At 40.7% G+C, this 24,868-nt stretch overlaps 1 long non-coding RNA gene across 3 annotated transcripts in view; it reads right to left on the bottom strand.

The window, feature by feature from the left end:
* Window positions 1-24,868, bottom strand: part of LOC136317391 (uncharacterized) — a 144,657-nt gene that overhangs the window by 30,150 nt on the left and 89,639 nt on the right. For all 3 annotated transcript variants that reach the window (XR_010727867.1, XR_010727868.1, XR_010727869.1), the window contains exon 5: window positions 10,351-10,490. This is a non-coding gene — a long non-coding RNA (uncharacterized lncRNA). The remainder of the gene's footprint in view (window positions 1-10,350; window positions 10,491-24,868) is intronic.

Raw genomic sequence — 24,868 nt, 5'->3', positions numbered from 1 at the left:
ACCCTGGACTTCTGCATGCCAGGCCATTGCTCTACCATGGAGCAAACAGCCAGGGCCTCTCTTTTCCTTTCTAATGGGGCATGTTTCTTTGTCTCCCTTTCTGTGTATTATGTAGATCTGCTATCACTCCTAAATTTGTTATGATGGTTTTATAATGAAGGTGTCTTGTTGGGCTCAGTGACTCAATCTTCCAGATCATCTGAGCTGTATGCTCCAGGAATGTTTCTTTTCTTTCTTTTTTTTCTTAATTCAAGTGAGAGACAGAGAGACAGACTACCACATGTGCTCCAACGGGGATCCACCTAGCAACCTCAATCTGGGGCTGATGTTCTGCCCATCTGGGGCTGCTGCTCTGTTGCTCGGCAACTGAGCTATTTTAGCACCTGAGGTGAAGCCTTGGAGCCATCCTCCACAAACGGGGCCAACTTCCTCATTCAAGCCATGGCTGCAGGAGGAAAAGGGAAATGGAGAAGCAGATGGTCGCTTCTCCTGTGTGTCCTGGCCGGGAATTAAACCTGACACTTCCATACACAACAGTCTGATGTTCTACCACTGAGCCAACCAGCCAGGGCCCAGGAATGTTTCTTGTGGGTTATGTTCACCCTCTTGTTGTAAGTGGATGTTGAATACTGCTGGCCCTTTCTTGAGTGGAGTTAACCCTTCAGGCTGGCTAACTAAAAGGGTCAGCCCTGATCACCTTGTATGAGATGCTGTGCAGGGGCTGCTCCCTGAGGCGGAGTTGCCCTCAGCAGGGTCTCGTACCTACTTGAATCCCCCTTTGTGGGGCTAGTTGGGTCAAGTTCCAGTGTGTTCCGAAGTCCACCACTGGTTGTTTCTGGTAGGGATCAGGTACAGGTCAATGTCAGGTGTTGGGTGTAACCAGCCTTAGGCTACCTGTCCAGAGCTACCATGCTATTTACTTTTTGTGGCTGTGTCTACTGGGCCTCAGTATGTATGAGAGGGTCCAATCTGTGTATAACAGTCAGCATCTTCCAGCATAGAGCTGAGAAAAGATCTGTACAAGGACCGAGGTTCCTTGAGGTCCGTCTTCACCTGTCAGCTACTCCACCTCCCCCTGAAGTTGCTTGGTCTTATTCCAGAACCTTCTGCAGAAAGACTGTAGAGTGGGCCCAGGCTAGCTATAACTCACAGACCCGTTCACGGGTTGTGAACTCAGTAGAGCAAGGCAACTGGGGTTTGGCTACTGGATCCCCTAGTAGGGGACTGTGGGGCTATGTGATATGTGATCAGGCATTCAATGAGAGGACAGTGGCCTCTATTCTAGAGGCAAGCCACTCAATGCCTGCCAGAATCTCCAACTTAGTTCCCTCAGGAAGGGTGTGCTGCAGGCTCCAGTTGGTGCTGACAGCTATCTCCTGTGCAGGAGCAAGCTCAGCTTAGTGGATCCACTAACTCAAGAGGACAGGTCAATAGAGTCTCCCATTGGGGGTGATTCTGGCCCAGCCCATATAAGGGGGCCAAGTACTTCATCGAAGTCTCCAACAATAACCCCTACAGGAGAAACACTCTGAATGTCCCAGCACTGAACATCTTCCCCCACCTACCACCACCACCATGGAACTGAACTCAGTGGGGCAGTGTATCAGGGAATTGGAAGAATAGAACCAAATAGTCTTCCATTGGGGGTGATGCCAGCAAGCCTGGACCCAAAGGTAGCATGTGCTGAGCTCACAGGGGAGATCAGGGTGCCACCCCCGTGATGTAGCCACACACCCCAATGCTCCTGGGGAGAGGGAGTTTTGCAGCTGAGATATCCCTTCAATTTCTTAGCTGCTGCAGGTAGGTGCAGGCGCTAGCCCTTTCCACATCTCCAGTCTTCTTACCAGTCTATATGACTTCTCCTGAAAATCTTTGGTTATAATATCGCAGTTAAGCTAGACTTCAGATGTTTATTAAAGTTCAGTGTTCAATATTTTAACTATAAACCCCATTTGGCACCAAGAGCAGGTGAGTGTAGCTTTCATTTACTCTGCACCCATCTTGGAATCTGTTGGATATATTTTTAAAATATTTCCTTAGTCATCCATGTTGATTTTCTCTGCTTCTGACTCCTCATGGTGTGGAAAAAAAGTTACATTTGACTCATCTGTATTTTCCAAGTTTGCATGTGCATGGATACTGCTATAGCATGATTATGTATAAGCAGATCTGCTTGGAAATTAGAGTCCCAGGAAAAACCATTTTGTTTCTAAAAGAAAGTAGCTTGCAGGATACCAAGATGGCAGCGGAGTAGGCAGATGCACAGACTCCCAGATCACACTACCAAACTAGATTACAAATTAATTTAGGAACAATCAGTGCCATAGCAAGGTGGGTCTCCCTTGCTTCCAGAAACAAAGAGGGATGAGACTAAGAGCCCAGAAGGGCTCTCATTCCAAGGAAAATAGCAGAAAATATCACTCACAGCCACTTGCCCAGGGACCTGGGAATGAGGTATGCTGAGAGGGCTAGTTATATTCCAAAAGGAAAGTGGGGAGAGAGAGACAGATGGTGATGGGCAGAGTAATGCATAGGAGGACCTGAGAAGCTGGCTCTTCCAGTGCTGGAGGTGGCCATGGCTAGGGGAGGGGTTGATCCTTCCACACAGCACAACCCAAAAGAGGTTCCGGGTGATGCATTGCCAGAAATATCTACAGCTCCAATCAGCACAAGACACAGCTGAAAACAGGAAATGGGGAGGAAGGGCAGTAACTTAGCTCTCCTTGGAGATCAGAGATACACCTCCCCTTATGGAAGCAGAGAAAGCACCCCACCCCCAGAGAGTAGCTGGCAGATCAAGCTGTTAAGAGTCTCAGGTTAAACCCACCACATTCCTGAATACAAAATAAGCCCCCTGCTGAGATCAGTAAACAAGACTAACACCAAGTTAAGAAAACTAAGAAAAAAAACAAATCAAGACATTCAAAGCGGCTCTACTAGAAAAGGTAAATCCAAAAGTGGATTACAAAGAGCTGATGCCAACCCAAGAAGACCTGGAAATAACATAACTGAAAATTGGAAGCAAACAACACCAACCCTAAACTCAATCAGCTCTACAAACAACACACCCAAACACACAGACATTATGAGAAGACAAAGAAGTGCAATCCAAATGAATCCACAAGAGAAACCTACAAAAAATGAACTGAGTGATATAGAAATAACCAAACTACCAATGCAGGGTTTAAAATAAGGATTAATAGAATGCTGAAAGATCTTAGAACAACAATAGATGGACACAATGAGGACATAAATGAAGAGATTAAAAGCATCAAAAAGGACATTGAAACAATAAAGAATAACCAGTCAGAAATGACAAATACAATATCAGAAATGAAGACTATACTAAAAGCAATTAATAGCAGGCTGCATGAAGCAGAGGATGGAATCAATGAATGAGAAGACAAGATAAACAAAAACACAGAAGCAGAGCAGTAAAAAGAAAAGAGAATGAAAAAAATCTGAGGAAACTATAAGAGAGCTCTGTGACAACCTAAAGAGACACAACGTTTGCATCATAGGGGTTCCTGAAGAAGAAGAGAAAGAACAAGGGATAGAGACCTTGCTCAATGAAATCATAGCTGAAAACTTCAATAAATTAATAGAGTAAAAATTCACACAAGTACAAGAAGCACAGAGAACTCCATTAAAGAGAAACACAAAGAAATCTACACCAAGACACATCATTATTAAAATATCAAATCTAAGAGATAAAGAGAAAATATTAAAACATGCTAGAGAAAAAAAGGCTATCAACTTCAAAGGAGCCCCCATAAGAATGACATCCAACTTCTCAATAGAAACACTTCAGGCCAGAAGGAAATGGCAAGAAATATTCAAAGTAATGCAGAACAAGAGCCTACAACAAAGACTTCTTTATCCAGCAAGGCTATCATTTAAAATTGAAGGAGAAATAAAAAGCTTCCCAGACAAAAAAAACAAAAACAAAACACTCAAGGAATTCATTACAACCAAACCAATGCTGCGAGAAATGTTAAGGTGCTTGTTGTAAACAGAACAAAAAGGGAAAAGAATACAGTAAAAAAGCAATAAAGCTTTAAAGACTAAAATGGCAATAAACAACTAAACACCAATAATAACCTTAAATGTAAATAGATAAAATGATCCGATCAAAAGACATAGGGTAGCTGCATGGATAAGAAAACAGGACCCATACATATGCTGTCTACAGAAGACACATCTCAAAACAAAAGATACACTTAGACTGAAGGTAAAAAAATGGAAAAAGATATTTCATGCAAATGGAAATGAAAAAAAAAAAGCTAGGGCATCAATACTTATATCAGACAAAATGGACTTTAAAACAAAGGCTATATTAAGAGATAAAGAAGGTCACTACATAATGATAAAGGGAGCAATCCAACAGAAAGATATAACCATTATAAATATTTACACACCTAATATAGGAACACCTAAATATATAAAGCATACTTTGATGGATATAAAGGGCGAGATCAATAGCAATACTATAATAGTAGGGGATTCAATACCCCACTAACATCACTAGATAGATCCTCAAGAAAGAAAAGTAACAAAGAAAACAGAAAAACTGAAAATTTCTCAAACACATGGAAACTAAACAGCATGTTATTAAATAATGAATGGATTAACAATGAGATCAAAGAAGAAATTTTAAAAATTCTAGAAACAAATGATAATGAGCATACAACAACTCAAAATTTATGATACACAGCAAAAGCAGTGCTGAGAGGAAAGTTCATAGCACTACAGGCATACTTTAAAAAGCTAGAAAAAGCTCAAATAAACAACTTAACCCTGCATCTAAAAAGACTAGAAAAAGAACAAGTAAAGCCCAGGGGTAGTAGAAGGAAGGAAACATTAAAGATGAGAGAGAAAATAAATGACATAGAGGCTAAAGAAACAATACACAGGATCAATGAGCCTGACCAGGTGGTGGCGCAGTGGATAGAGCGTTGAACTAGGATGCAGAAGGACCTGGGTTTGAGACCTCGAGGTTGCCAGCTTGAGCGCAGGCTCATCTGGCTTGAGCAAAAAGCTCACTAGCTTAGACCTAAGGTCGCTGGCTCAAGCAACGGGTTATTCGGTATGCTGAAGGCCCGCGGTCAAGGCATATATGAGAAAGCAATCAATGAACAACTAAGGTGTCACAACAAAAAACTGATGACTGACGCTTCTCATCTCTCTCCACTCCTGTTTGTCTGTCCCTATCTATCCCTCTCTCTGACTCTCTATCCCTGTAAAAAAAAGAAAAAGAAAAAGAAAGAAAGAAAAAAAAGAGGATCAATGCTACCAAGAGCTGGTTCTTTGAAAGGGTAAACAAGATCAATGAGCCCTTAACCAGACTCACCAAGAAAAAAAAAAAGAGGACTCAAATAAATAAAATTAGAAATGAGAGTGGAGAAATAACAACCGACACAACAGAAATACAAAATATTGTAAGAAAATACTATGAAGAACTGTATGCCAAAAAATTAGACAATCTAGGTGAAATGGACAAATTCCTTGAAACATATAGTCTTTCAAAAATCAATCTGGAAGAATCAGAAAACCTAAACAGACCGATTACAACAAATGTGATCAAAACAGTTATCAAAAAACTCCCCAACAAAAATAAGTCCTGGGCCGAATGGCTTCACAGGGCAATTCTACCAAATATTCAGAGAAGAACTAACTCCTATCCTTCTTAAGCTATTGCAAAAAATTCAAGAGGAAGGAAGACTTCCAAGCTCCTTTTATGAGGCGAGCATAATTCTAGTTCCAAAACCAGGCAAAGACAACACAAAGGAAGAAAATTATAGGCCAATATCCCTGATGAACTTAGATACAAAATCCTCAACAGAATATTAGCAAACTGGATCCAGCAATACATGAAATAAATCATACATCAAGGTTAAGTAGAATTTATTCTGGGGAGGCAAGGATGGTACAATATTTGTAAATCAATCAATGTGATTCATCACATAAACAAAAGGAGAAAAACCACATAATGATTTCAATAGATGCAGAAAAGGCATTTGATAAAAGCCAGCACCCATGTATGATCAAAACTCCAAGCAAAGTGGGAATACAATGAATATAACTCAACATGATAAAGGCCATCTATGACAAACCCACCGCAAACATCATACACAATGGAAAAAAATTAAAAGCGAGCCCCTTACGATCAGGAACAATGCAGGCGTGCCCCCTTTCATCAGTCTTATTCAACATAGTACTGGAAGTCCTACCTACAGCAATTAGACATGAAGAAGAAATAAAAGGCATCCAAATTGGAAAAGAAGAAGTAATACTATCATTATTTGCAGATGATACGATACTGTATATAATAGAAAACCCTAAAGTCTCAGTCAAAAAACTACTGGACCTGATAAATGAATTCAACAAAGTGGCAGGGTATAAAATTAACACACAAAAATCAGAGGCATTTTTATACACCAACAATGAACTTTCAGAAAGAGAAATTAAGGAAACAATCCCCTTCACTATTGCAACAACAACAAAAATAAAGTACCTAGGAGTAAATTTAACCAAGGAGGTTAAAGACTTGTACTTGGAAAATTATAAAACATTAATTTAAAAAATCAAGGAATATAGAAACAAGTGGAAGCATATACCGTGTTCATGGTTAGGAAGAATAAACATCATTAAAATGTCTATATTACCCAAACCATTTATAAATTCAATGCAATACCAATTAAAAAAGCAATGATGTACCTCAAAGATATAGAACATATATTCGAAAAACATATATGGAACCAAAAGAGAACACGAATAGCCTCAGCAATCTTGAGAAAGAAGAATAAAGTGGGAGGTATCACACTTCCTGATATCAAGTTATATTACAAGGCCATTGCACTCAAAACAGTTTGGTACTGGCATAAGAACAGGCATATAGATCCATGGAACAGAACAGAGAACCCAGAAATAAACCCACACCTTTATGGAAAATTGATATTTGACAAAGGAGGTAAGAACATACAATGGACTAAAGACAATCTCTCTAACAAATGGTGTTGGGAAAATTGGACAGCTACCTGCAAAAAAATGAAACTAGAACACCAATTTACACCATTCACAAAAATAAATTCAAAATGGATAAAAAGACTTAAATCTAAGTCGTGAAACCATAAGCATCTTAGAAGAAAACATAGGCTAAGTCAGCTCACCGACATCTCTCGCAGCAATATATTTGCCGATTTATTTCCACGGGCAAGTGAAATAAAAGACAGGATGAACAAATGGGACTATATCAAACTAAAAAGCTTTTACACAGCTAAAGATAATATGAACAGAATAAAAAGACAGACCACACAATGGGAGAACATATTTGACAATACGTCTGATAAGGGGTTAATAACCAAAATTTATAAAGAACTTGTAAAACTCAACACCAGGAAGATAAACAATTCAATCAAAAAATGGGCAAAAGAAGTGAATAGACACTTCTCCAAAGAGGACATACAGATGGCCAGTAGACAGATGAAAAAAATGTTCAACATCACTAATCATTAGAGAAATGCAAATTAAAGCCACGAGATACCACCTCACACCAGTCAGAATGGCACTCATTAACAAAACAACACACAATAGGTGCTGGTGAGGATGTGGAGAAAGGGGAACCCTCCTGCACTGCTGGTGGGAATGCACCACTGCTGGTGGTGCAGCCACTGTGGAAAACAGTACTGAGATTGCTCAAAAAATTAAAAATGGATCTGCCTTTTGACCCAACCATCCCACTTTTAGGAATATATCCCAAGAACACCATATCACTGACTGAGAAAAAGAAATGCACCCCCATGTTTATGGCAGCATTGTTCACAATAGCGAAGATATGGAAACAGCCCAAGTGTCCGTCAGTGGACGAGTGAATTAAAAAGCTGTGGTACATATATACAATAGAATACTATGGGGCCATGAAAAAGGAAATATTATCTTTTGCAACAACATGGATGGACCTGGAAACTATTAAGTGAAATAAGCCAGGCAGAGAAAGAAAAATATCATATGACCTCACCCATTTGAGGAATCCAAGGAACAATGAGAACTGAGGAACGGAATTGAGACAGAGGAGGGGTCAAAGGGAACATAGGAAAAGAGGACAGAGGGAAAGGGGATGATAGGATGGGATAAACCTAAAGAAAAGTAGGGAGGGTGTTGTAGGGAGGGGGGTAAAGGAGATGTTGAACAGAATACTTGGGAGGGGGGGATGCATCTGGGGCGACCCTAGAATTTTTGTAAACACAGTTAAAAAAATTAAAACAAAAAAAAGAAAGTGGCTTGCAGCTAATTGCTGTTTATTGTAAATAGTAGAAGAGATGAAAGTCTTGGTACAGGGAGTGGTAGAAATATCTGTCTTCAAAAGGCACTAAGTACCAATTACTCTATTCTTGGTTACTTAGTGGAGGCCTTTCCACATATCAGGGTTTACAATTACCATTTTATTCCTAATTAGACCCACTACACATTCCTTTCCCACCCTTGTTCCTCTGGGCAATCATAAGCTAAATAATTGCTAGTGGCAGCAGCTGCTTGTGAGTATGCAGATCTTGGTCTAGTAATAGCTGCTTTACTTTATCTAATATAGAGATGACTCATATCCATCAATGCTCCTGCCTCTTAGGCATCCGTCCACTTCCACACACATTTGGCAGCACAAACCTATGTTAGGAGAGGTATTTTCTGGGGGCTCCTGATCACTAGTAGACCAAAGGACATACTTTCTTTGCTGGTGGTAGGTGAAAGTTAAAAATGAGCCCCGAGAAACTGCTTCTTGGGGCTACCTGGAATTTGAGGGTTGCCTGCCTCTCACTGAGTAACAGGAAATCTAGTTGTACTAGCTGGTGCTGCCTGCATCTAATGATAATAATTAAAAGCCTGGGCTTTGGGCCATCACCGAATTACCAGAGTTCTGGGTTGCTTTTCAGCAAAGCAGCTAGAAAGTGGGAAACTTAGAGACAATAATAAGTGCTTCTTTGGAAAAAAGTACCCCTTAGGGTTGTCTTTGCCTTATCCTGTATAACTTTCATGTCTCAGAGCTCCATTCCTCCTAGTGGTTGACTCTTGGAAGTAGAGGGACTAGACACAGGCCTACCTAGCACCTTCTTATCATTTTGGTAATGCAGGCAGCTGATAAAGGATATGTTCAATTCCTTTTCATGGTAAAGTGAGTCACAGTGGGAGTTGAGATTGTAAATGACAGGCTTTCATCCAGAGCCCAGTGTTTTATTACCTTTATATATCAGTGTGAACCAAATGCCATCTGATAATTAGATGAAGGTTTCATCAAATTTACAGGGTTCTTTTATTCATAAATATGGAACAGAAGCTCATAACTGCCCAACACAGAAGGACCCTTAAGAGTTCAAGTTTACCCATCTTCAAAGACAGGGATATTGAGGTCTAAAGAGGGGAAGAACTTAATACAGGAAGCTAAAAAGGTCAGCATTAGATTTCACATCTGAGTTCTAACACTTTGGTATAGTTACTTGGTGACTCTGTACCCAAGTTCTCTAACTTTTATCCTATTTAAAATGTAGACAAGAATCCTTATTAAATAACTGGAGGGGGTGCAACAGCATAAAGAATATACTTATGATGCTAATAATAATGCTTAGCAAGAGTAAAGTCTGAGGTTCATGGTATGGGCTGCATGACTTGACTAATGTGGTAAAAGGAAAATTAAAAGTAAGTCTCAAACCTTGACTTAGTTTTTGTCTTCTTCCTTCTCTCAATCTAACAGGTGACAGCAAATGTGATCAAAAGCTATGCCATTGATTAAGGTCACTGTCTGCCCCAATGAAGTTACTAGAGAATTAAGAGAGGCTCAAATCAGCATCTTGCATGTGGTTGTCAACGAATATTGAAGTCTTGGTAAGTGGTCAGCAGCTTTGGTGGGCTTGCCCAGTTAGTGGAAAGGGCAGAGAAAGTAGTCTTAATAACCACTAAGCAATTACTTGATGTTTTCCCATCTTAAAATATTTGAACTACACTTGAGACTAATGAGCCTAACCTCTACTTTTCTCATTCTTCTATTTTTATACAGATAGGGGAATTGGATATCTCTCCCAAGATTAAAGATAATTGGTATAGAAAATGGATTTGAATCTACAAGTAATGTGCTTCCTGTATATTCCATCATAGTCCAAGAAGGGCATGTGAGACGGAAACGTTTTTATTCCACACTGAAAGAAAAATTTTAATAGTCTTAGAAATTGTGCTCCCGATGAAGGAAATTTCCATGGTTTATAATTTGATTATGTATAAAATCACCTGGGATGCTTGTTAAAAATGCAGGTTCCTAGGCAGCCAGAAATGTTATCATTGGTCAATAGCAACTCTGAAACCTACCTGTCACTTATACTGAGGCTTTCTGGTCAGTGGGTTTACCAGAAAGCCAGACTGAGTCACCATTGCCATTGATGTCCTTAAGAGGCAGTTGCGAAGCCTTGGTAAGTTGTGGTGCTTTGGGTAGGGTTCTCCAGGTGCTCCTAGAAAAGAATTGATCATAATACAACATTTCTCCCCTTCCTTCAACAGACAGTTATTAAATGCTAACTAAGTACCAGAGACTGTTTTAGGTATTAACAAAGTTCTGCTGTCATGGAACTTTCATTCTTATGAGAATAAAAGAATTAATAACAAGTAAATGCATAATGTATTATAATTGTTATAGGAAATGTTTCCATTCTGATGTGAAGTTGCATTAAAATGCTTGAGTTAGACCAGTGGCAGTCAACCTGGTTCCTACTGCCCACTAGTGGGCGTTCCAGCTTTCATGGTGGGCAGTAGTGGAGCAACGAAAGTATAAATAAAAAGATAGATTTATCTATAGTAAATTGTTCTATAAAGATTTGTTCTACCAAACTTAGCAAAAATCCGACATAAAGTACTTGGAAAGGAATTATTATTATATGCTTTAACTTGCTGTAACTCTGCTTTATAAATTTTATAGCCTGACCAGGCGGTGGCGCAGTGGATAGAGCGTCGGACTGGGATGCGGAAGTACCCAGGTTCGAGACTCCGAGGTCCCACGCGGGCTCATCTGGCTTGAGCAAAGAGCTCGCCAGCTTGGACCCAAGGTCGCTGGCTCCAGCAAGGGGTTACTCGGTCTGCTGAAGGCCCACGGTCAAGGCACATGTGAGAAAGCAATCAATGAACAACTAAGAAGTCGCAACGCACAACGAGAAACTGATGATTGATGCTTCTCATCTCTCTCTGTTCCTGTCTGTCTGTCCCTGTCTATCTCTGCCTCTGTAAAAAAAAAAAAAAAAAATTTTATAAACTAAAGTTATTTCCCTACTTTATAAATCACCATTACTGTGGAACCGGTGGGCAGTTATAAAATTTTTTTACTAACAGAGATACAAAAGTGGGCAGTAGGTACAAAAAGGTTGACTAGCCCTGAGTTAGACTAAGCCACACCTTGAGTTTTTCTCCCTACTTCCCACTCTCCCTTTTAATACCAGCAATAGAAGCTGGTTACACTGAATATGGGAGGGTCATAGATGATAAAAGAAATCTTATTTAACCCCTCACTAGGCTGAATTATGAAAGATATCTTTGAAAAACATTCTCAGAGAGTTTGCCAGATCTTCCATGTGAGTGAACATGTAGCAGGAGAGGGGGCCAATACTTTTAAAGCCTGCAGTCTATTAAACACATCCTTCTCAAAATAATTGGGGCAGATTATATTCTTACCTAGTTTGTGATCACCTCTGCCAAGAATCAGAAAGACTGAAATGGTTCCCAGTAAACTAGATGGTATAAGCAGCATGTCATAATGAATGTCAACATAACACTACTTACATTCTCCTTAAAGAGAGTGTCTAGCCTGACCTGTGGTGGTGCAGTGAATAAAGCGTCGACCCGGAAATGCTGAGGTCGCTGGTTTGAAGCCCTGGGCTTGCCTGATCAGGGCACATATGGGAGTTGATGCTTCCAGCTCCTCCCCCCTGTCTCTCTCTCTTTTCTCTCTCTCTCTCTCTCTCTCTCTCCTCTCTAAAATGAATTAAAAAAATTGTTTAAAAAAAATAGAGTGTCTGTTCTTTCAAACCAGAATTTTTGAGAGTTTCTCTGTATCAAACTGTAGAGTTGCATTCATTTTGTCAAAGTCAGTTCATAGCAGAGGCTCATGGTTTCAGTGCCAGCCAAGTATATGGTACCTTGGATTAGTCATTTCTTTATTTTATTTATTTATTTATTTATTTATTTATTTATTTTCATTTTTCTGAAGCTGGAAACAGGGAGAGACAGTCAGACAGACTCCCGCATGCGCCCGACCGGGATCCACCTGGCACGCCCACCAGGGGGCGATGCTCTGCCCATCCTGGGCGTCGCCATATTGCGACCAGGGCCACTCTAGCGCCTTAGGCAGAGGCCACAGAGCCATCCCCAGCGCCCGGGCCATCTTTGCTCCATTGGAGCCTTGGCTGCGGGAGGGGAAGAGAGAGACAGAGAGGAAAGCGCGGCGGAGGGGTGGAGAAGCAAATGGGCGCTTCTCCTGTGTGCCCTGGCCGGGAATCGAACCCGGGTCCTCCGCACGCTAGGCCGATGCTCTGCCGCTGAGCCAACAGCCAGGGCAAGGATTAGTCATTTCAGAGGCAGCAGTCTTCTGAATTTCCCTCTTCTTAAACTAATTGGACTAACATTTATTTATTATTTATTTATTTTTGTTGGCTTCTCAGGGAGTCTCCTTTACCCCTAATAAGCTTCAGGGAGCATTGAAATGGCCCATGTTTAAACCAAGCAACATGCTCTGACCAGATAGGTCAGTTGATTAGCATGTTTTCTGGAAGTGCAGAGGTTGCTGGTTTGCTCCCTGGTCAGGGCACATGCAGGAACAAATTAATGTTCCTTTCTCTCTTTCTCTCATTTCCTTCTTCTCTCTCTAAAATCAATCAATTAAAAAAATAAACTAAGCAGCATCTATATTATGGCCCTTCTTGGAGATCTCAGCAGTGGCCACCCCTATCTTAAGCTAATAGTGCCTTCATCCAGAGTTAATACCTGAAGGCCATATCATTCCTTAATATATGCCATATTTCCTGGAAGTAATAAAGATCGCCTTTCTCATGAGGATGGTCTGGAGATAGTGCCTTCCTGGTATAGGCTCCAGAGTACTTGGCTAATTCCTACTAGCAGAATTAGGAAAGAAAGCTGCCCCTCTGATATAGATAATCTGAATGATAGAAAAATTAGCTGTTATCTAAGGAGAAGGCTAGAATACAAAGGGAATTGATACAAATGTAATCCTTGTATTCTGTATCCTCCAGCACAACTTATTTTAAAATGCCATTGCTCATGCGTAAAGATATGAATGTAAGCATGCTGTTTAAAAATGTCCTCTTGCCCTGGCCAGATAGCTTGGTTAATTGTCCAGAAGCACAGAGGTTGCCAGGGCACCTGGCAACATACAGATGCATGTTCCTGTCTCTCCCTCTCTCTACCATCCTCTCTAAAATTAATAAAATAAACATTAAACAAATATTAAAAGAAAAAGTCCTCTTGTCTTTCTCTGTATGAACCAAAATGTGTTGTATAAATCTGGCTTTTACATACGGTCTGGATAGCTGGCTTGGTTAAGAGCATCATCTTGACCTGCAATGGTTGTGGGTTCAATCCACATACAAGGCACATACAGAAACAGATCAATGTTTCTGTCTCTCTTTATCTCTCCCTTCCTCTATCTAAAAAAAAATCAATCGAAAAAATTTATAATCTGGCTTTTGCTCACTGAACCCGTTCTTTTCCTAGCACTTCCCTACCCCATTATCCATCCTCCTTTTGTGACAGCAAATCTGTTAGGTTTTTCTATATTTCTCTTTAGGCTAGTCATCTAGCACCCACACACAACTTTTGAAAATTTCCTTTCTAAAGTCATATAATATTAATAGTAGCACTTATCACTTACAGGTGCCTTTTATGTTCTACACAAGTGCTTTACAAATATTTGTTACCTCATTTTAACTTAACGGTAACTCTGGGAAGTAAGGTTTGTTCCAACTTTACACATAATAAAAACTAAGAACCAGAGAACTGATGTCACTAATGTAACAGAGGGAGCCAGTGGTGGAGCTGTGTCACACTTAAGAGACCTTAACTACCTCACTAAAAGCACTACACTGTGGTAAAGTGATTCTCAGTTGTTAGGACTTCCTGCCTTCTTGTGGGGTCCTCGTCAATGTTTTCTTCCAGAACATAGGTGCACATGTGAAGAGTTCATTCTCAAAGGGAGATTTAGGTATACAAGAGATATGGCACGAGAAATATATAGGTCCCTCTAACTTTTAGAGATGACCATTTGGATGGAGTAGCATTTATTTCTCTCCCACACAGCCATTAAGCATTTGTTTACCTTTTTTTCTCCTTTTACTATTACCCTACACTCCTACATGTTTATATTAGACAATTTCCACGAGGTTATGTTTTTTTTTTTTTTTACACTGAAGAAAAGGGAATCGTAAGAGTTGGAGTCACAACTGAAAATCCCATTGCTTGCAGAATGTTAATTTAGATTCAGATACATCAACACAATACAGAATTCAGTTTTTCCCTGGCAACATGGCCCTAGTAAGAGCAACAAAGCAGTGACTATTCGACCCAGATTGCTGGGCCCGAGATTCAGAAGTAGCTAATACTTATTGGGTAGTTACTATGTGTCAGGCACAGTTCATATAATAAAGCATTTAATACAATAATTATTTCCTTTATGTGCTATGAGTATAATATAACACATTTTACAGATGGGGAAATTGAAGCAGTTACACAGTCTAGTTCACTTGTCAAATGTCACACAAATCATTTGCAGAGCAGGAACTGGCATCCAGGTCCACACTCTTAGCCCATACATATATTTTGTGTGTGTGTGTGTGTTTGTTATTTTTTGTTGTTGTTGTTTCTTGTTACAGAGACAAAGAGGAGTCTGAGAGAGGGATAGACAGGGACATACAGGAACAGAGAGATGAGAAGCATCAATCATTAGTTTTTCGTTGTGCATTGCAACACCTTAATTGTTCATTGATTGCTTTCTCATATGTGCCTTGACCATGGGCCTTCAGCAGACCGAGTAACCCCTTGCTTGAGCCAGGGACCTTAGGCTCAAGCTGGCGAGCTTTTGCTCAAACCAGATGAGCCCTCACTCAAGCTGACGACCTCGAGGTCTCAAACCTGGGTCTTCTGCATCCCAGTCCGAACGCTCTATCCACTGCGCCACCGCCTGGTCAGGCCTACATATATTCTTTTTTAATTTTCTTTCCCTAGGCACACGGCACACGTAGTTATCATTCTTATGCCCTTTCATCTATTTTGAGTCTAATACTTTTTTTTTTAAATGTGTTTTGACGCTTTTATTATTTTTTTTATTTTTAAATTTTTTTTTTATTTGTTCATTTTAGAGAGGAGAGGGAGAGAGAGAAGGGGGGAGGAGCTGGAAGCATCAACTCCCATATGTGCCTTGACCAGGCAAGCCCAGGGTTTCAAACCGGCAACCTCAGCATTTCCAGGTTGACGCTTTATCCACTGCGCCACCACAGGTCAGGCTTGAGTCTAATACTTTTTAAAAATTATCGCCCTTCCCACCTTCTCTTTCTTCAGTTCTTCATATTCAGAGTTTAACTAACTAAAAAAGCTGGCAGGGCCCTGGCCGGTTGGCTCAGCGGTAGAGTGTTGGCCTGGCGTGCGGGGGACCTGGGTTCGATTCCTGGCCAGGGCACATAGAAGAAGCGCCCATTTGCTTCTCCACCTCCATCCCCTCCTTCCTGTCTCTCTCTTCCCCTCCTGCAGCCAAGGCTCCATTGGAGCAAGGAAGGCCCGGGCGCTGGGGATGGCTCCTTGGCCTCTGCCCCAGGCGCTAGAGTGGCTTGGCCGCGGCAGAGCGGCGCCCCAGAGGGGCAGAGCATCACCCCCTGGTGGGCAGAGCGTCGCCCCTGGTGGGCGTGCCGGGTGGATCCCGGTCGGTCGCATGCGGGAGTCTGTCTGGCTGTCTCTCCCCGTTTCCAGCTTCAGAAAAATACAGAAAAAAAAAAAAAAAAGATGGCAGACCTTTAGAAGAAATTATGAGCAAAGTGGATGAAAGTGAGTGTGCAGTTTATACTTGTTTTGAGATAAAAATGTGTTGTAGGGCGTGGAAATTTTGGTTTCTTGGGATTTCCGGAGCATCAGTGACTCAGCTATATTTTATGGTATGATGCAAGGTGTTTCTATGCTGGCTTTTTGGAGCCCATGTCTGGAACCAGACAACTGAGGGACTTTTTGATGTCTTAAGAATGAGTTTGGTGCCCCTTAGTGTTTAAATCCATCTTTCACCTGTCTCCATTTTAAGACTGGTCTTTTTACCTCTTTAAATGTAGTTGTGTGGCTTGTTAAATTCTACTGTGTTGGACTCTAGCTTATGTTCTGTGCCTTGCCTCCCTGCCTGTGAGGCTTTAACCCCAGGAAACCCAGCTCTTGTTTAATAGCAGCTTGGTTGTGAAGTAAATAAATGTTCATGACAGCAGAGTGTGAGCAGGGTAACTTAGGGAACCCTTTGTAGGTTTCTCCATTTATCTTTAACCTTGTGTCACATCACCAATTATCTCTCATTTCACAGTGGCTATGAATTAGGTTAGTCAGTCCAGTAAGTTACTTTGTTTCACCCTGGTCCCTGAAGATAGCTTTAGGCAGAACCTGGAGGTGCCTTCAGGTCCAAGGAGCAGGGTGGTAAGACAAGGGCTCATTTGGCATTTTTAATTTTACTATGGTTGACAACCTCTTGCTGTTTCAGAAAAGCTAGTACATCTCAGACCTTGGTTAAAATTGATCCAAGTCCTTTGGGGCTACGGCTACTGCCACAGCTGTCCTGGGTTGCCCCTTCTCAGCCTTAAAGCAAAGGGGGGAGGGAGTCTGTGATTTGAGGGAAGGAATACAGTTCATGCTCAATAAGTTTTAGAGCTGAACAGATGATTGCTTGGGGTAGTGAATAGCTGGTCAACATTTCCTGTTATACAGCTTGATGCTATTAGAAATTATTTCATAGCTATTGGATAGGGGAGATACATAAGGATTGAGGGCCTGAGGGTTTGGGATGGCCTGAAAGTTTGGGACAAGAGTGTAAGGAATGGAAGGTCCATCAGGAATCCGTTTAAGAGAAGAAAAGACTGCATAGTGCTTTGAAGAAATCAAGCATCAGTCCAAGAAATGTGATCACAGCAGCCATCTTCACATCACCCCATATCCTTGGCAAGGCTTGGCCTCACCTCTGCCCCCTTAATGCTTGTCTTGGCTCTTTCTATTTTAGGGGTCAGGCATTGTGTATGCTTTCAGTGAGTTCAAGCAATGAAAGAAGGATCACTTTTGGCTGTTCTTTAGACCACTAAAGTAGTAGTGAAGGGGTGGTTTCCTGTGGTATGGGGACATGATGTCAGGCTGATGGGGAGCAGCAGAGGTGGTTTTGGGGCAGCACTGAGGAAAGGGTACATATCCTGAAGAAATCCTGGCACACAGGTTTTTGTTATCAAGTGCTCTCTAAAGTCAGGGATGGCTGCAGCTCTTACAACCCAGTCCTACCTAACAGGAACTGTAGTTATTAGGCCAGTCTGTGTCCTATCAGTGTTTCCTGAGTAACTACCACTGTGTTCAATTTGGGAGCTGATGGCCGAGGGCTGGGGAATCTAGTGTATTAAGATCTTAAGCCTAACCTGTGGTGGCGCAGTGGATAAAGTGTCGACCTGGAAATGCTGAGGTCGCCGGTTCAAAACCCTGGGCTCACCTGATCAAGGCACATATGGGAGTTGATGCTTCCAGCTCCTCCCCCCTTCTCTCTCTCTCTCTCTCTCTCCCTCTCCTCTCTAAAATGAATGAATAAATAAATAATTTTAGACCTGTGGTGGCGCAGTGGATAAAGTGTCGACCTGGAAATGCTGAGGGCGCCGGTTTGAAACCCTGGGCTTGCCTGGTCAAGGCACATATGGGAGTTGATGCCTCCAGCTCCTCCCCCCTCTTCTCTCTCTCTGTCTCTCCTCTCTCCCTCTGTCTCTCCCTCTCCTCTCTAAAAAATGAATAAAAAAAAATATATATTTATGCCTGACCTGTGGTGGTGCAGTGGATAAAGCATCGACCTGGAAATGCTGAGGTCGCCAGTTCGAAACCCTGGGCTTGCCTGGTCAAGGCACATATGGGAGTTGATGCTTCCAGCTCCTCCCCCCCTTCTCTCTCTCTGTCTCTCCTCTCTCTCTCTCTGTCTCTCCCTCTCTTCTCTAAAATGAATAAATAAAAATAAAAAATTAAAAATTAAAAAAAAAAAAAAAGATCTTAAAAACTTTTTGTGGATTTCACATGCAGGACAGAATCTTACTGTGTAAATACAAGACATTTTAGCAACAAATGTATCTACGGACAATAGATTGCAGCCCATCTGCTTCAGTACCTTGACTCTAAGCACTTTGTTCCCATGTTTTACACTTAAGGATAATGTTAAGAGAAGGTAACTTACTGAGAAATTTTACTTGATACTGGAACTATGTTCCCCTAATACAGGAAGCCAATATAGTATTCTCCAAAGAAAGTGAAAATGCCTCTATAAGACAATACGGAACAGCACTCAAGATTTTTTCCCAGTGAATAGTCACGGTCCTGGGTCCCCCTCAGTTTACCATTCTGTGTGCTGGTGAAATTCCAGGTGTCCTTTGGGTTGGGATGTCTGTGGTTTAGCTGTACTTTTGACTGGCTTCTTCTTCTCAGGACCAGAGGCTGTCCAGAAAGATGCCGCTGCACTGAACTCTTGATGTTCATCTCAGAGACTTACTACCCTACTGCCTTTTAAATCGTAGACCACTGATGGGCAATTTTTTGAGCTTGGTGTGTCAAAATTCGCAAAAAAAAACAAAACCCAAGCATAACTCGGGTGGTGTGTCACTTTAAGAAAAAAACAATTTTGCAATATTTATAATTTAAATAACAAAAATGTATAATTGTAATATATAACTGTATTTAATAAACCAAAAACTAATTATTTAACTGACCTGCTTAGTGACTTCTTTGTTCATCAGTCAGTTTCTTTTGTTGATCTTGATATTACTTAATTTGTGTGAGGTGCCATGAACTAAGATAAGTGAGGGGGAGGGGGAATTCTTTAATCTGCCAATTAGTGACTTTTTTATTGCTGAATTTCATTGGCTAAATTTTCAATTGAAGGTTGGTATTTTGTACACTTCAACCCCAAGCAAGCGCTACTAACTTCATCTGTCAATGTTTCTTTTGTTGGTTTTTTGTATTATTTAACACTGAGAATAAGGTCTCACAAAAGTATGTAGAGGGAAAAATAGTGAGTAAAGCCATTGCTATATTTTTCAGAGTGCTAAAAGTGTCTGGTAATCGGTTCCAGGCACTCCAAATTTCCTGTTCGTAGTGGCACTCTTCTTGATTCTTCAAGCGGCATCTTTCCAGATTCTCAAGCTTTGACCTCAAGTCGACAAACACCTGAGCCCAGATGCTGTCTTGAAATATGCAAGTTGCATCTTATATAAATTAAGATGGCTGCCGCTATTTCTAATGGCAGGAAACGGCACCTATAGCACAGGCCCTTGCCTCTTCCAGCCTCCCCCTCATCTCAGTAATGATGGTCAATTAGAAATCCACGACACCCCAGAACAGTAAATTAGATGTTTGCTGTGGTTATGTGATTGCTGGTAATGGCGACCACAGGGCCCCCGGAGATGCATCCCCGTCATTCTGCTGCTCCCTGCTCCGCTGGCTGGAAGTGAGGTAAAAGATCCCCTAACGGCTTAACCGTAAGTCCCAGTACTAGACGCGCTGTGACAGAGTTCTGTTGTATCGGCCTACAGACCTCTGGCACAGAGTGTCTACACTACAGCAAATGTTTTATCCTCGCCTACTGCACCTGGCCGTGCAGGAGCTGAGGATGAAATGTCCTCCTCGGCATGTGGCCCCATACTTCTCTAGTATGCAGCCACATGTGGCTGGGTCTGGCTGCATTTCATCGAAAATGGCTACACGTGTCAGCGCTGACACACGTGTTATAGGTTCGCCATCACAGTCGTTCACTATCGTAGAAAATAAACAATTTAAGAAACCCCCACGACTACGTTAGGACCACAGCATGCAGTAAAGGATGTAGTGAGATTGTTTTAACCCAGGATGGTCATGAGCATTATTAACCTCAAGATTAATTCGGAACAGGTTTGATATGAAGAAAACAAAGACTGCTTTGATTGGGAGGAGAAATGAGCCTGATTAATGACTTTTCTTCATGGCACTCTTAGCCCAAAGAACTTTGTGATACCCTCAAACATTTATGAAGGTAATCTTTGGTTACTGCCCATCAGAATGGCCAGTATACCTTTTATTCAGTATTCTATCTGCAGTGAGTTGTTTGTCCTTTGGATAAGGTGTGCTTACTCTGCTTGATTTTTTTTTTTTTTTTCTTCTCTGCTTGATTCCTAAGTGTCCTGAAACTTCCTTTGCACTTCCTGTTTCACAACTCACCATCAACCACATCTTAAAATTGGACAGGAAAGGAAAACTGGTTTGTTTTAAGCTTTAAAAGTGACACACTGGTAGAGGTGGGAATAAAAGTTTTAGATTCCAGCACACAAAAAGTGACATTTTAAAGTAAAAACATTGTTTTTATGCATAGGGAAGTACAAGCAAAGCAACCTTTTCACAAGAGGGTAGGGTAATAAGTACATTTTACTGTGTCCTTGTAATATGGGTTGGATTCATGAATACAGCTCCTTGCTCAGCTGTTTCAATCATTTGGAGTCCCAAGTGGCAACACAGGATTTCTCATTTTTGGAAGTTAAGGTTAGTTTACCTTCATTGCTCCTTCTCTACCTTACAAAGTACAAGCGAACTAGAAACAGGTCTCTTTATAGTCTGTCCCCATCCATACAAAGGCCCTTTCTAGGACCCCTGCATATTTTAAAGTGCTTCCTATCACATACCCCAATACTAACAAGAAATAAGAACTGCCTAATGAGAAGATTGGTAAAATGTCCCTTAAAGTGAAGTAGGAAGCAAAATTTCAAAAGGGAATTGCAATATTTTTGGTGGTGAAATTCTTTAATTACTAATAAATGACTATCTTCAACTATCACAAAAGACTCTGATATTACTTTGTCTCCTGTAGTGTCCCTGCTCTTTTGGAACCCTATTTTTTGCAATAGAATCTCCACCCATTGGCTTTAAGGATAATTTTCCGACAAGTGTACACAAGAAGGCACTTTTTCTCTTAGCCAACTGGTCTCTTACTCTGACGGTCCTGGCTGTATCTCCTAATTAATTTCTATTAGTAGCCATCACTATTCCTTTCAAGCATTCTGCCTAGCATGTATTACTTAAATTTTCATCAAGTCAAGGTTGTACAGACAATTCCCTACATTAGTAGTGCAGCTAAACTTTCTTAGCAGTTTTTCGATGAATGTCTGGAATACTGGTTTCTTGACTGTGTTGAAGCCATAGGCCTTTTCTAATTGTACATATGCCCCTCCTAAGTAAGCTCCTGTAGAAACTGCTTTGTTGCCACTACTGGAGAACTGCTATCCCGAAATAGGGAGGATAAACATCTTAGACATGGTGCTAATCTATTTCGCTAAATTAGTTGATTCTTCAAATACGATTTAATACCTAATTGGCAGCTAAATGCAGCAAATGGATTATCTTGCCATGTATATGGTTGTGATGGCTTTCCAGTTACGGTTTTTCTATGGACATGAGAAACAAGGAAATCTTTCATATGTAATTGGATAGCCCTGTCCTTTGGAAATATGGTGTAGCACTTTTTGTTCCAAAGTTTAGATCTAATAAAATTTTAGATTTTTGCTATTCATTAGAAAATATTGCATTTAAGGGTTGGTGATTTTACGAACTATATATTCATAGTCTTATATACTTACATTTTGCTTTTAAATGCAATGTTTAATTTTATTTAGAAATCCATCTATTACCTGGTTGGGTTATTTCCATCCTGTGTAGAGAAGCAATACAATCAAGTTGCCCAAAAAGTTAACAGAAATGGCACCCATTTTTTAAAAACTACTGTTCGATTAATGTGCAATAATGCTATTAGGAATCAATTTTCTGTGGGAAATTTAGCCTTGTAATTAATTGGATACTTTCTTCCTTCTTCCCTCCCTCCCTTTCCTTTCTTTACGTCAGAGAGACAGACAGACAAACAGGAAGAGAGATGAGAAGCATCAACTCTTTGTTGTGGCACCTTAGTTGTTCATTGATTGCTTTCTCATATGTGCATTGACTGGGGGGGCTATAGCTGAGCCAGTGACCTTGGGCTGCAAGCCAGCAACCATGGGGTCATATCTATAATCCCACACTCAAGCCAGCAACCCCACTCTCAAGCTGGTGAGCCCACACTCAAGCCGACGACCTCAAGGTTGCCAACCTGGAAACTCAGCATTCCAGGCTGATGCTCTATCCACTGCACCACCACCAGGTCAGGCTTATATTTTTGTCTTGATGTTGTCATGTTATTAATGTCATATAACTTTAATAACCTAGCATTTATTTGTTGGTGCCTACAGCAGGCATTCAAATTAACACTACAAGTTTATGGAGTTCCCTGTCTACTCTGTTGCCCCTTTAGGGGTGTCATTACCTGCCAACTTCTCAGAGTAGTTTCTATTTGCATTTCATTAGGATCTCTCAATTCTATGCCAATAAAAGATTTGTATATCCTTAAGAAACAATGTGATTGTGGGGAAGTAATTTTTGTCCAAATTTTCGGCATTAAGTAGGATCCCATCGTATCTTTCACATGTCATCAAATTTGGTGCTGTGGCCCTGGCCAGTTGTCTCAGTGGTAGAGCCTTGGCCCAGAATGTGGATTTCCTGCGATAAATTTCCAGAGCACACAGAAGAGACCATATGCTTCTCCACCCCTCCCTCTCCCTTCTCTCTCTCTCTTCTTCCCTTCCTGCAGCCATGGCTCAGCTACAGCGAGTTGGCACCCCAACGCTGAGGATGGCTCCATGGCCGTTGCCTCAGGAGCCAAGAACAGATCCAATGAAGCAATGCCTCAGCTGGACAGAGAATCACCCCTAGTGGCCTTGCCAGGCGGATCCCAGTCGGGGGGTATGTGGGAGTCTCTCTGCCTCCCTTCCTCTCACTGAATAATATATATAAAAAAAAAAAAATATATATATATATATATATATATATTAATATTATTTGGTGTTGTGTTTTGAACATAAAGACCCATTACCATGGATCTTATATAACAATCTGTCCTTACACTGTCAACTTTGCAGTGGATAGAGCGTCGGACTGGGATGCAGAAAATGCAGGTTCGAGACCCAGAGGTCGCCAGCTTGAGCACGGGCTCATCTGGTTTGACCAAGGCTCACCAGCTTGAGCCCAAGATCACTGGCTCGAGCAAGGGGTTACTCAGTCTACCTTTGACCCTGGTCAAAGCACATATGAGAAAGCAATCAAACAACTAAGGTACCGCAACGAAGAACTGATGCTTCTCATCTCTCTCCCTTCCTGTCTGTTCCTCTTGCTGACTCTGTCTCTGTCACTAAATAAATAGTTTTTAAAAAATAAAGGCATTTGATGAAGTAATCTATCAATCATCACCTCGTTGCATCAGCAGTTTAATACCTCTGCTACATAACTAGAAATATTGAGATGGGTAGGAATTTGGTACCATCTCTTGGACACAAGTACCTGATTTGTTCATATGATAGCACCCTTTGCAAAAAAACTACATACCATTTCCTGCTCCTCAATTTCCCAGTAACATCACCATCTGATTCCTCTATTCTGAGTCACTTAGATTGTGAAGATTGATGAACATCTATTATTAGACACTTAAATAATTTCAATGAGTGTTCATAGGATTTTCAGGTCCAGTAACGGGTTTTTTTCAGTTGTTAACAGTATAAACAGGGCAAAATAAAAGTATAAAGGCTACTTATCAGTACCTGAAGTCTGTTACTCATCCATTTAGCATACCAATGATTTTTTTGCATTCTCATGGATAATGAGCAATGATTATAAAAATTTATTACTATTTAATTTTCCACATTTTATATTAGTAGCATTGGTTGCCTATTTACCTTCAAGAGTTATTACTCAATTTTATGCTCCAGTGACAAGACAACAATCACATCACACAGTTCTTGAAGGTCTTGTGATTTTCAACTATTGTAGTTTAGGTGTAATTGGTACTGACATTCTTGTTTATAGCTCACTTTGGTTATGTGATATATAGTGTTGTCAATTACTGTAGATCCAACATAAGAGTGAGGTTGTTCACCCTTAAAACCCCAAGAAAACTATATCAAGATTTTGAAGATTAATTGAGAAAAGGTAAACAGTGGAAACCCAAGGTTATTCAATTTACCCCAAAATGCAACAAAATTTTGCATATGCTAGATTTATCCTTCCCAACAGAAATTTGGTCATAGGTAACTTCTATCAATATTACAATTTCATAGCATTAAAGAGCGAAAATTACACTGGGAAACAATTTTTTTTTTTCATTTTCTGTTACAGGAGGTTTTAGAACAGTTTCTATATATTTCTGCATTGCTGATTCCAAATCTGAAATCCGATTTTTGGTGCATGCTCTAGATTTTATGTAATTTTAATTTTTTTTTGTTAGTTAATGGCATGCATAGGTTTTTAAGTTGGAGTTAAAGGGCAGTGACTATTGGATTGAACATAACCACAAGACAATTAATGTTTTACAAACATCACTTTTACATAATAGTAGTTGTTTAAAAATCTAAAACTTTATTATCTGATGAAAACACCCTCTTATTTTAAGATTGAATCATGGCTTCTTCAAATAGGTGTAAATGTAAGAACAGTCCTGACACCTTCTGTTATATATGTGGCTGTTTCACACTTCAAC

Source organism: Saccopteryx bilineata, chromosome X, assembly GCF_036850765.1.
Source record: "Saccopteryx bilineata isolate mSacBil1 chromosome X, mSacBil1_pri_phased_curated, whole genome shotgun sequence".
Classification (NCBI taxonomy): domain Eukaryota; kingdom Metazoa; phylum Chordata; class Mammalia; order Chiroptera; family Emballonuridae; genus Saccopteryx; species Saccopteryx bilineata.
Note: the sequence above shows the minus strand (reverse complement) of the source record. Positions and strands in the feature narration are given on the sequence as shown.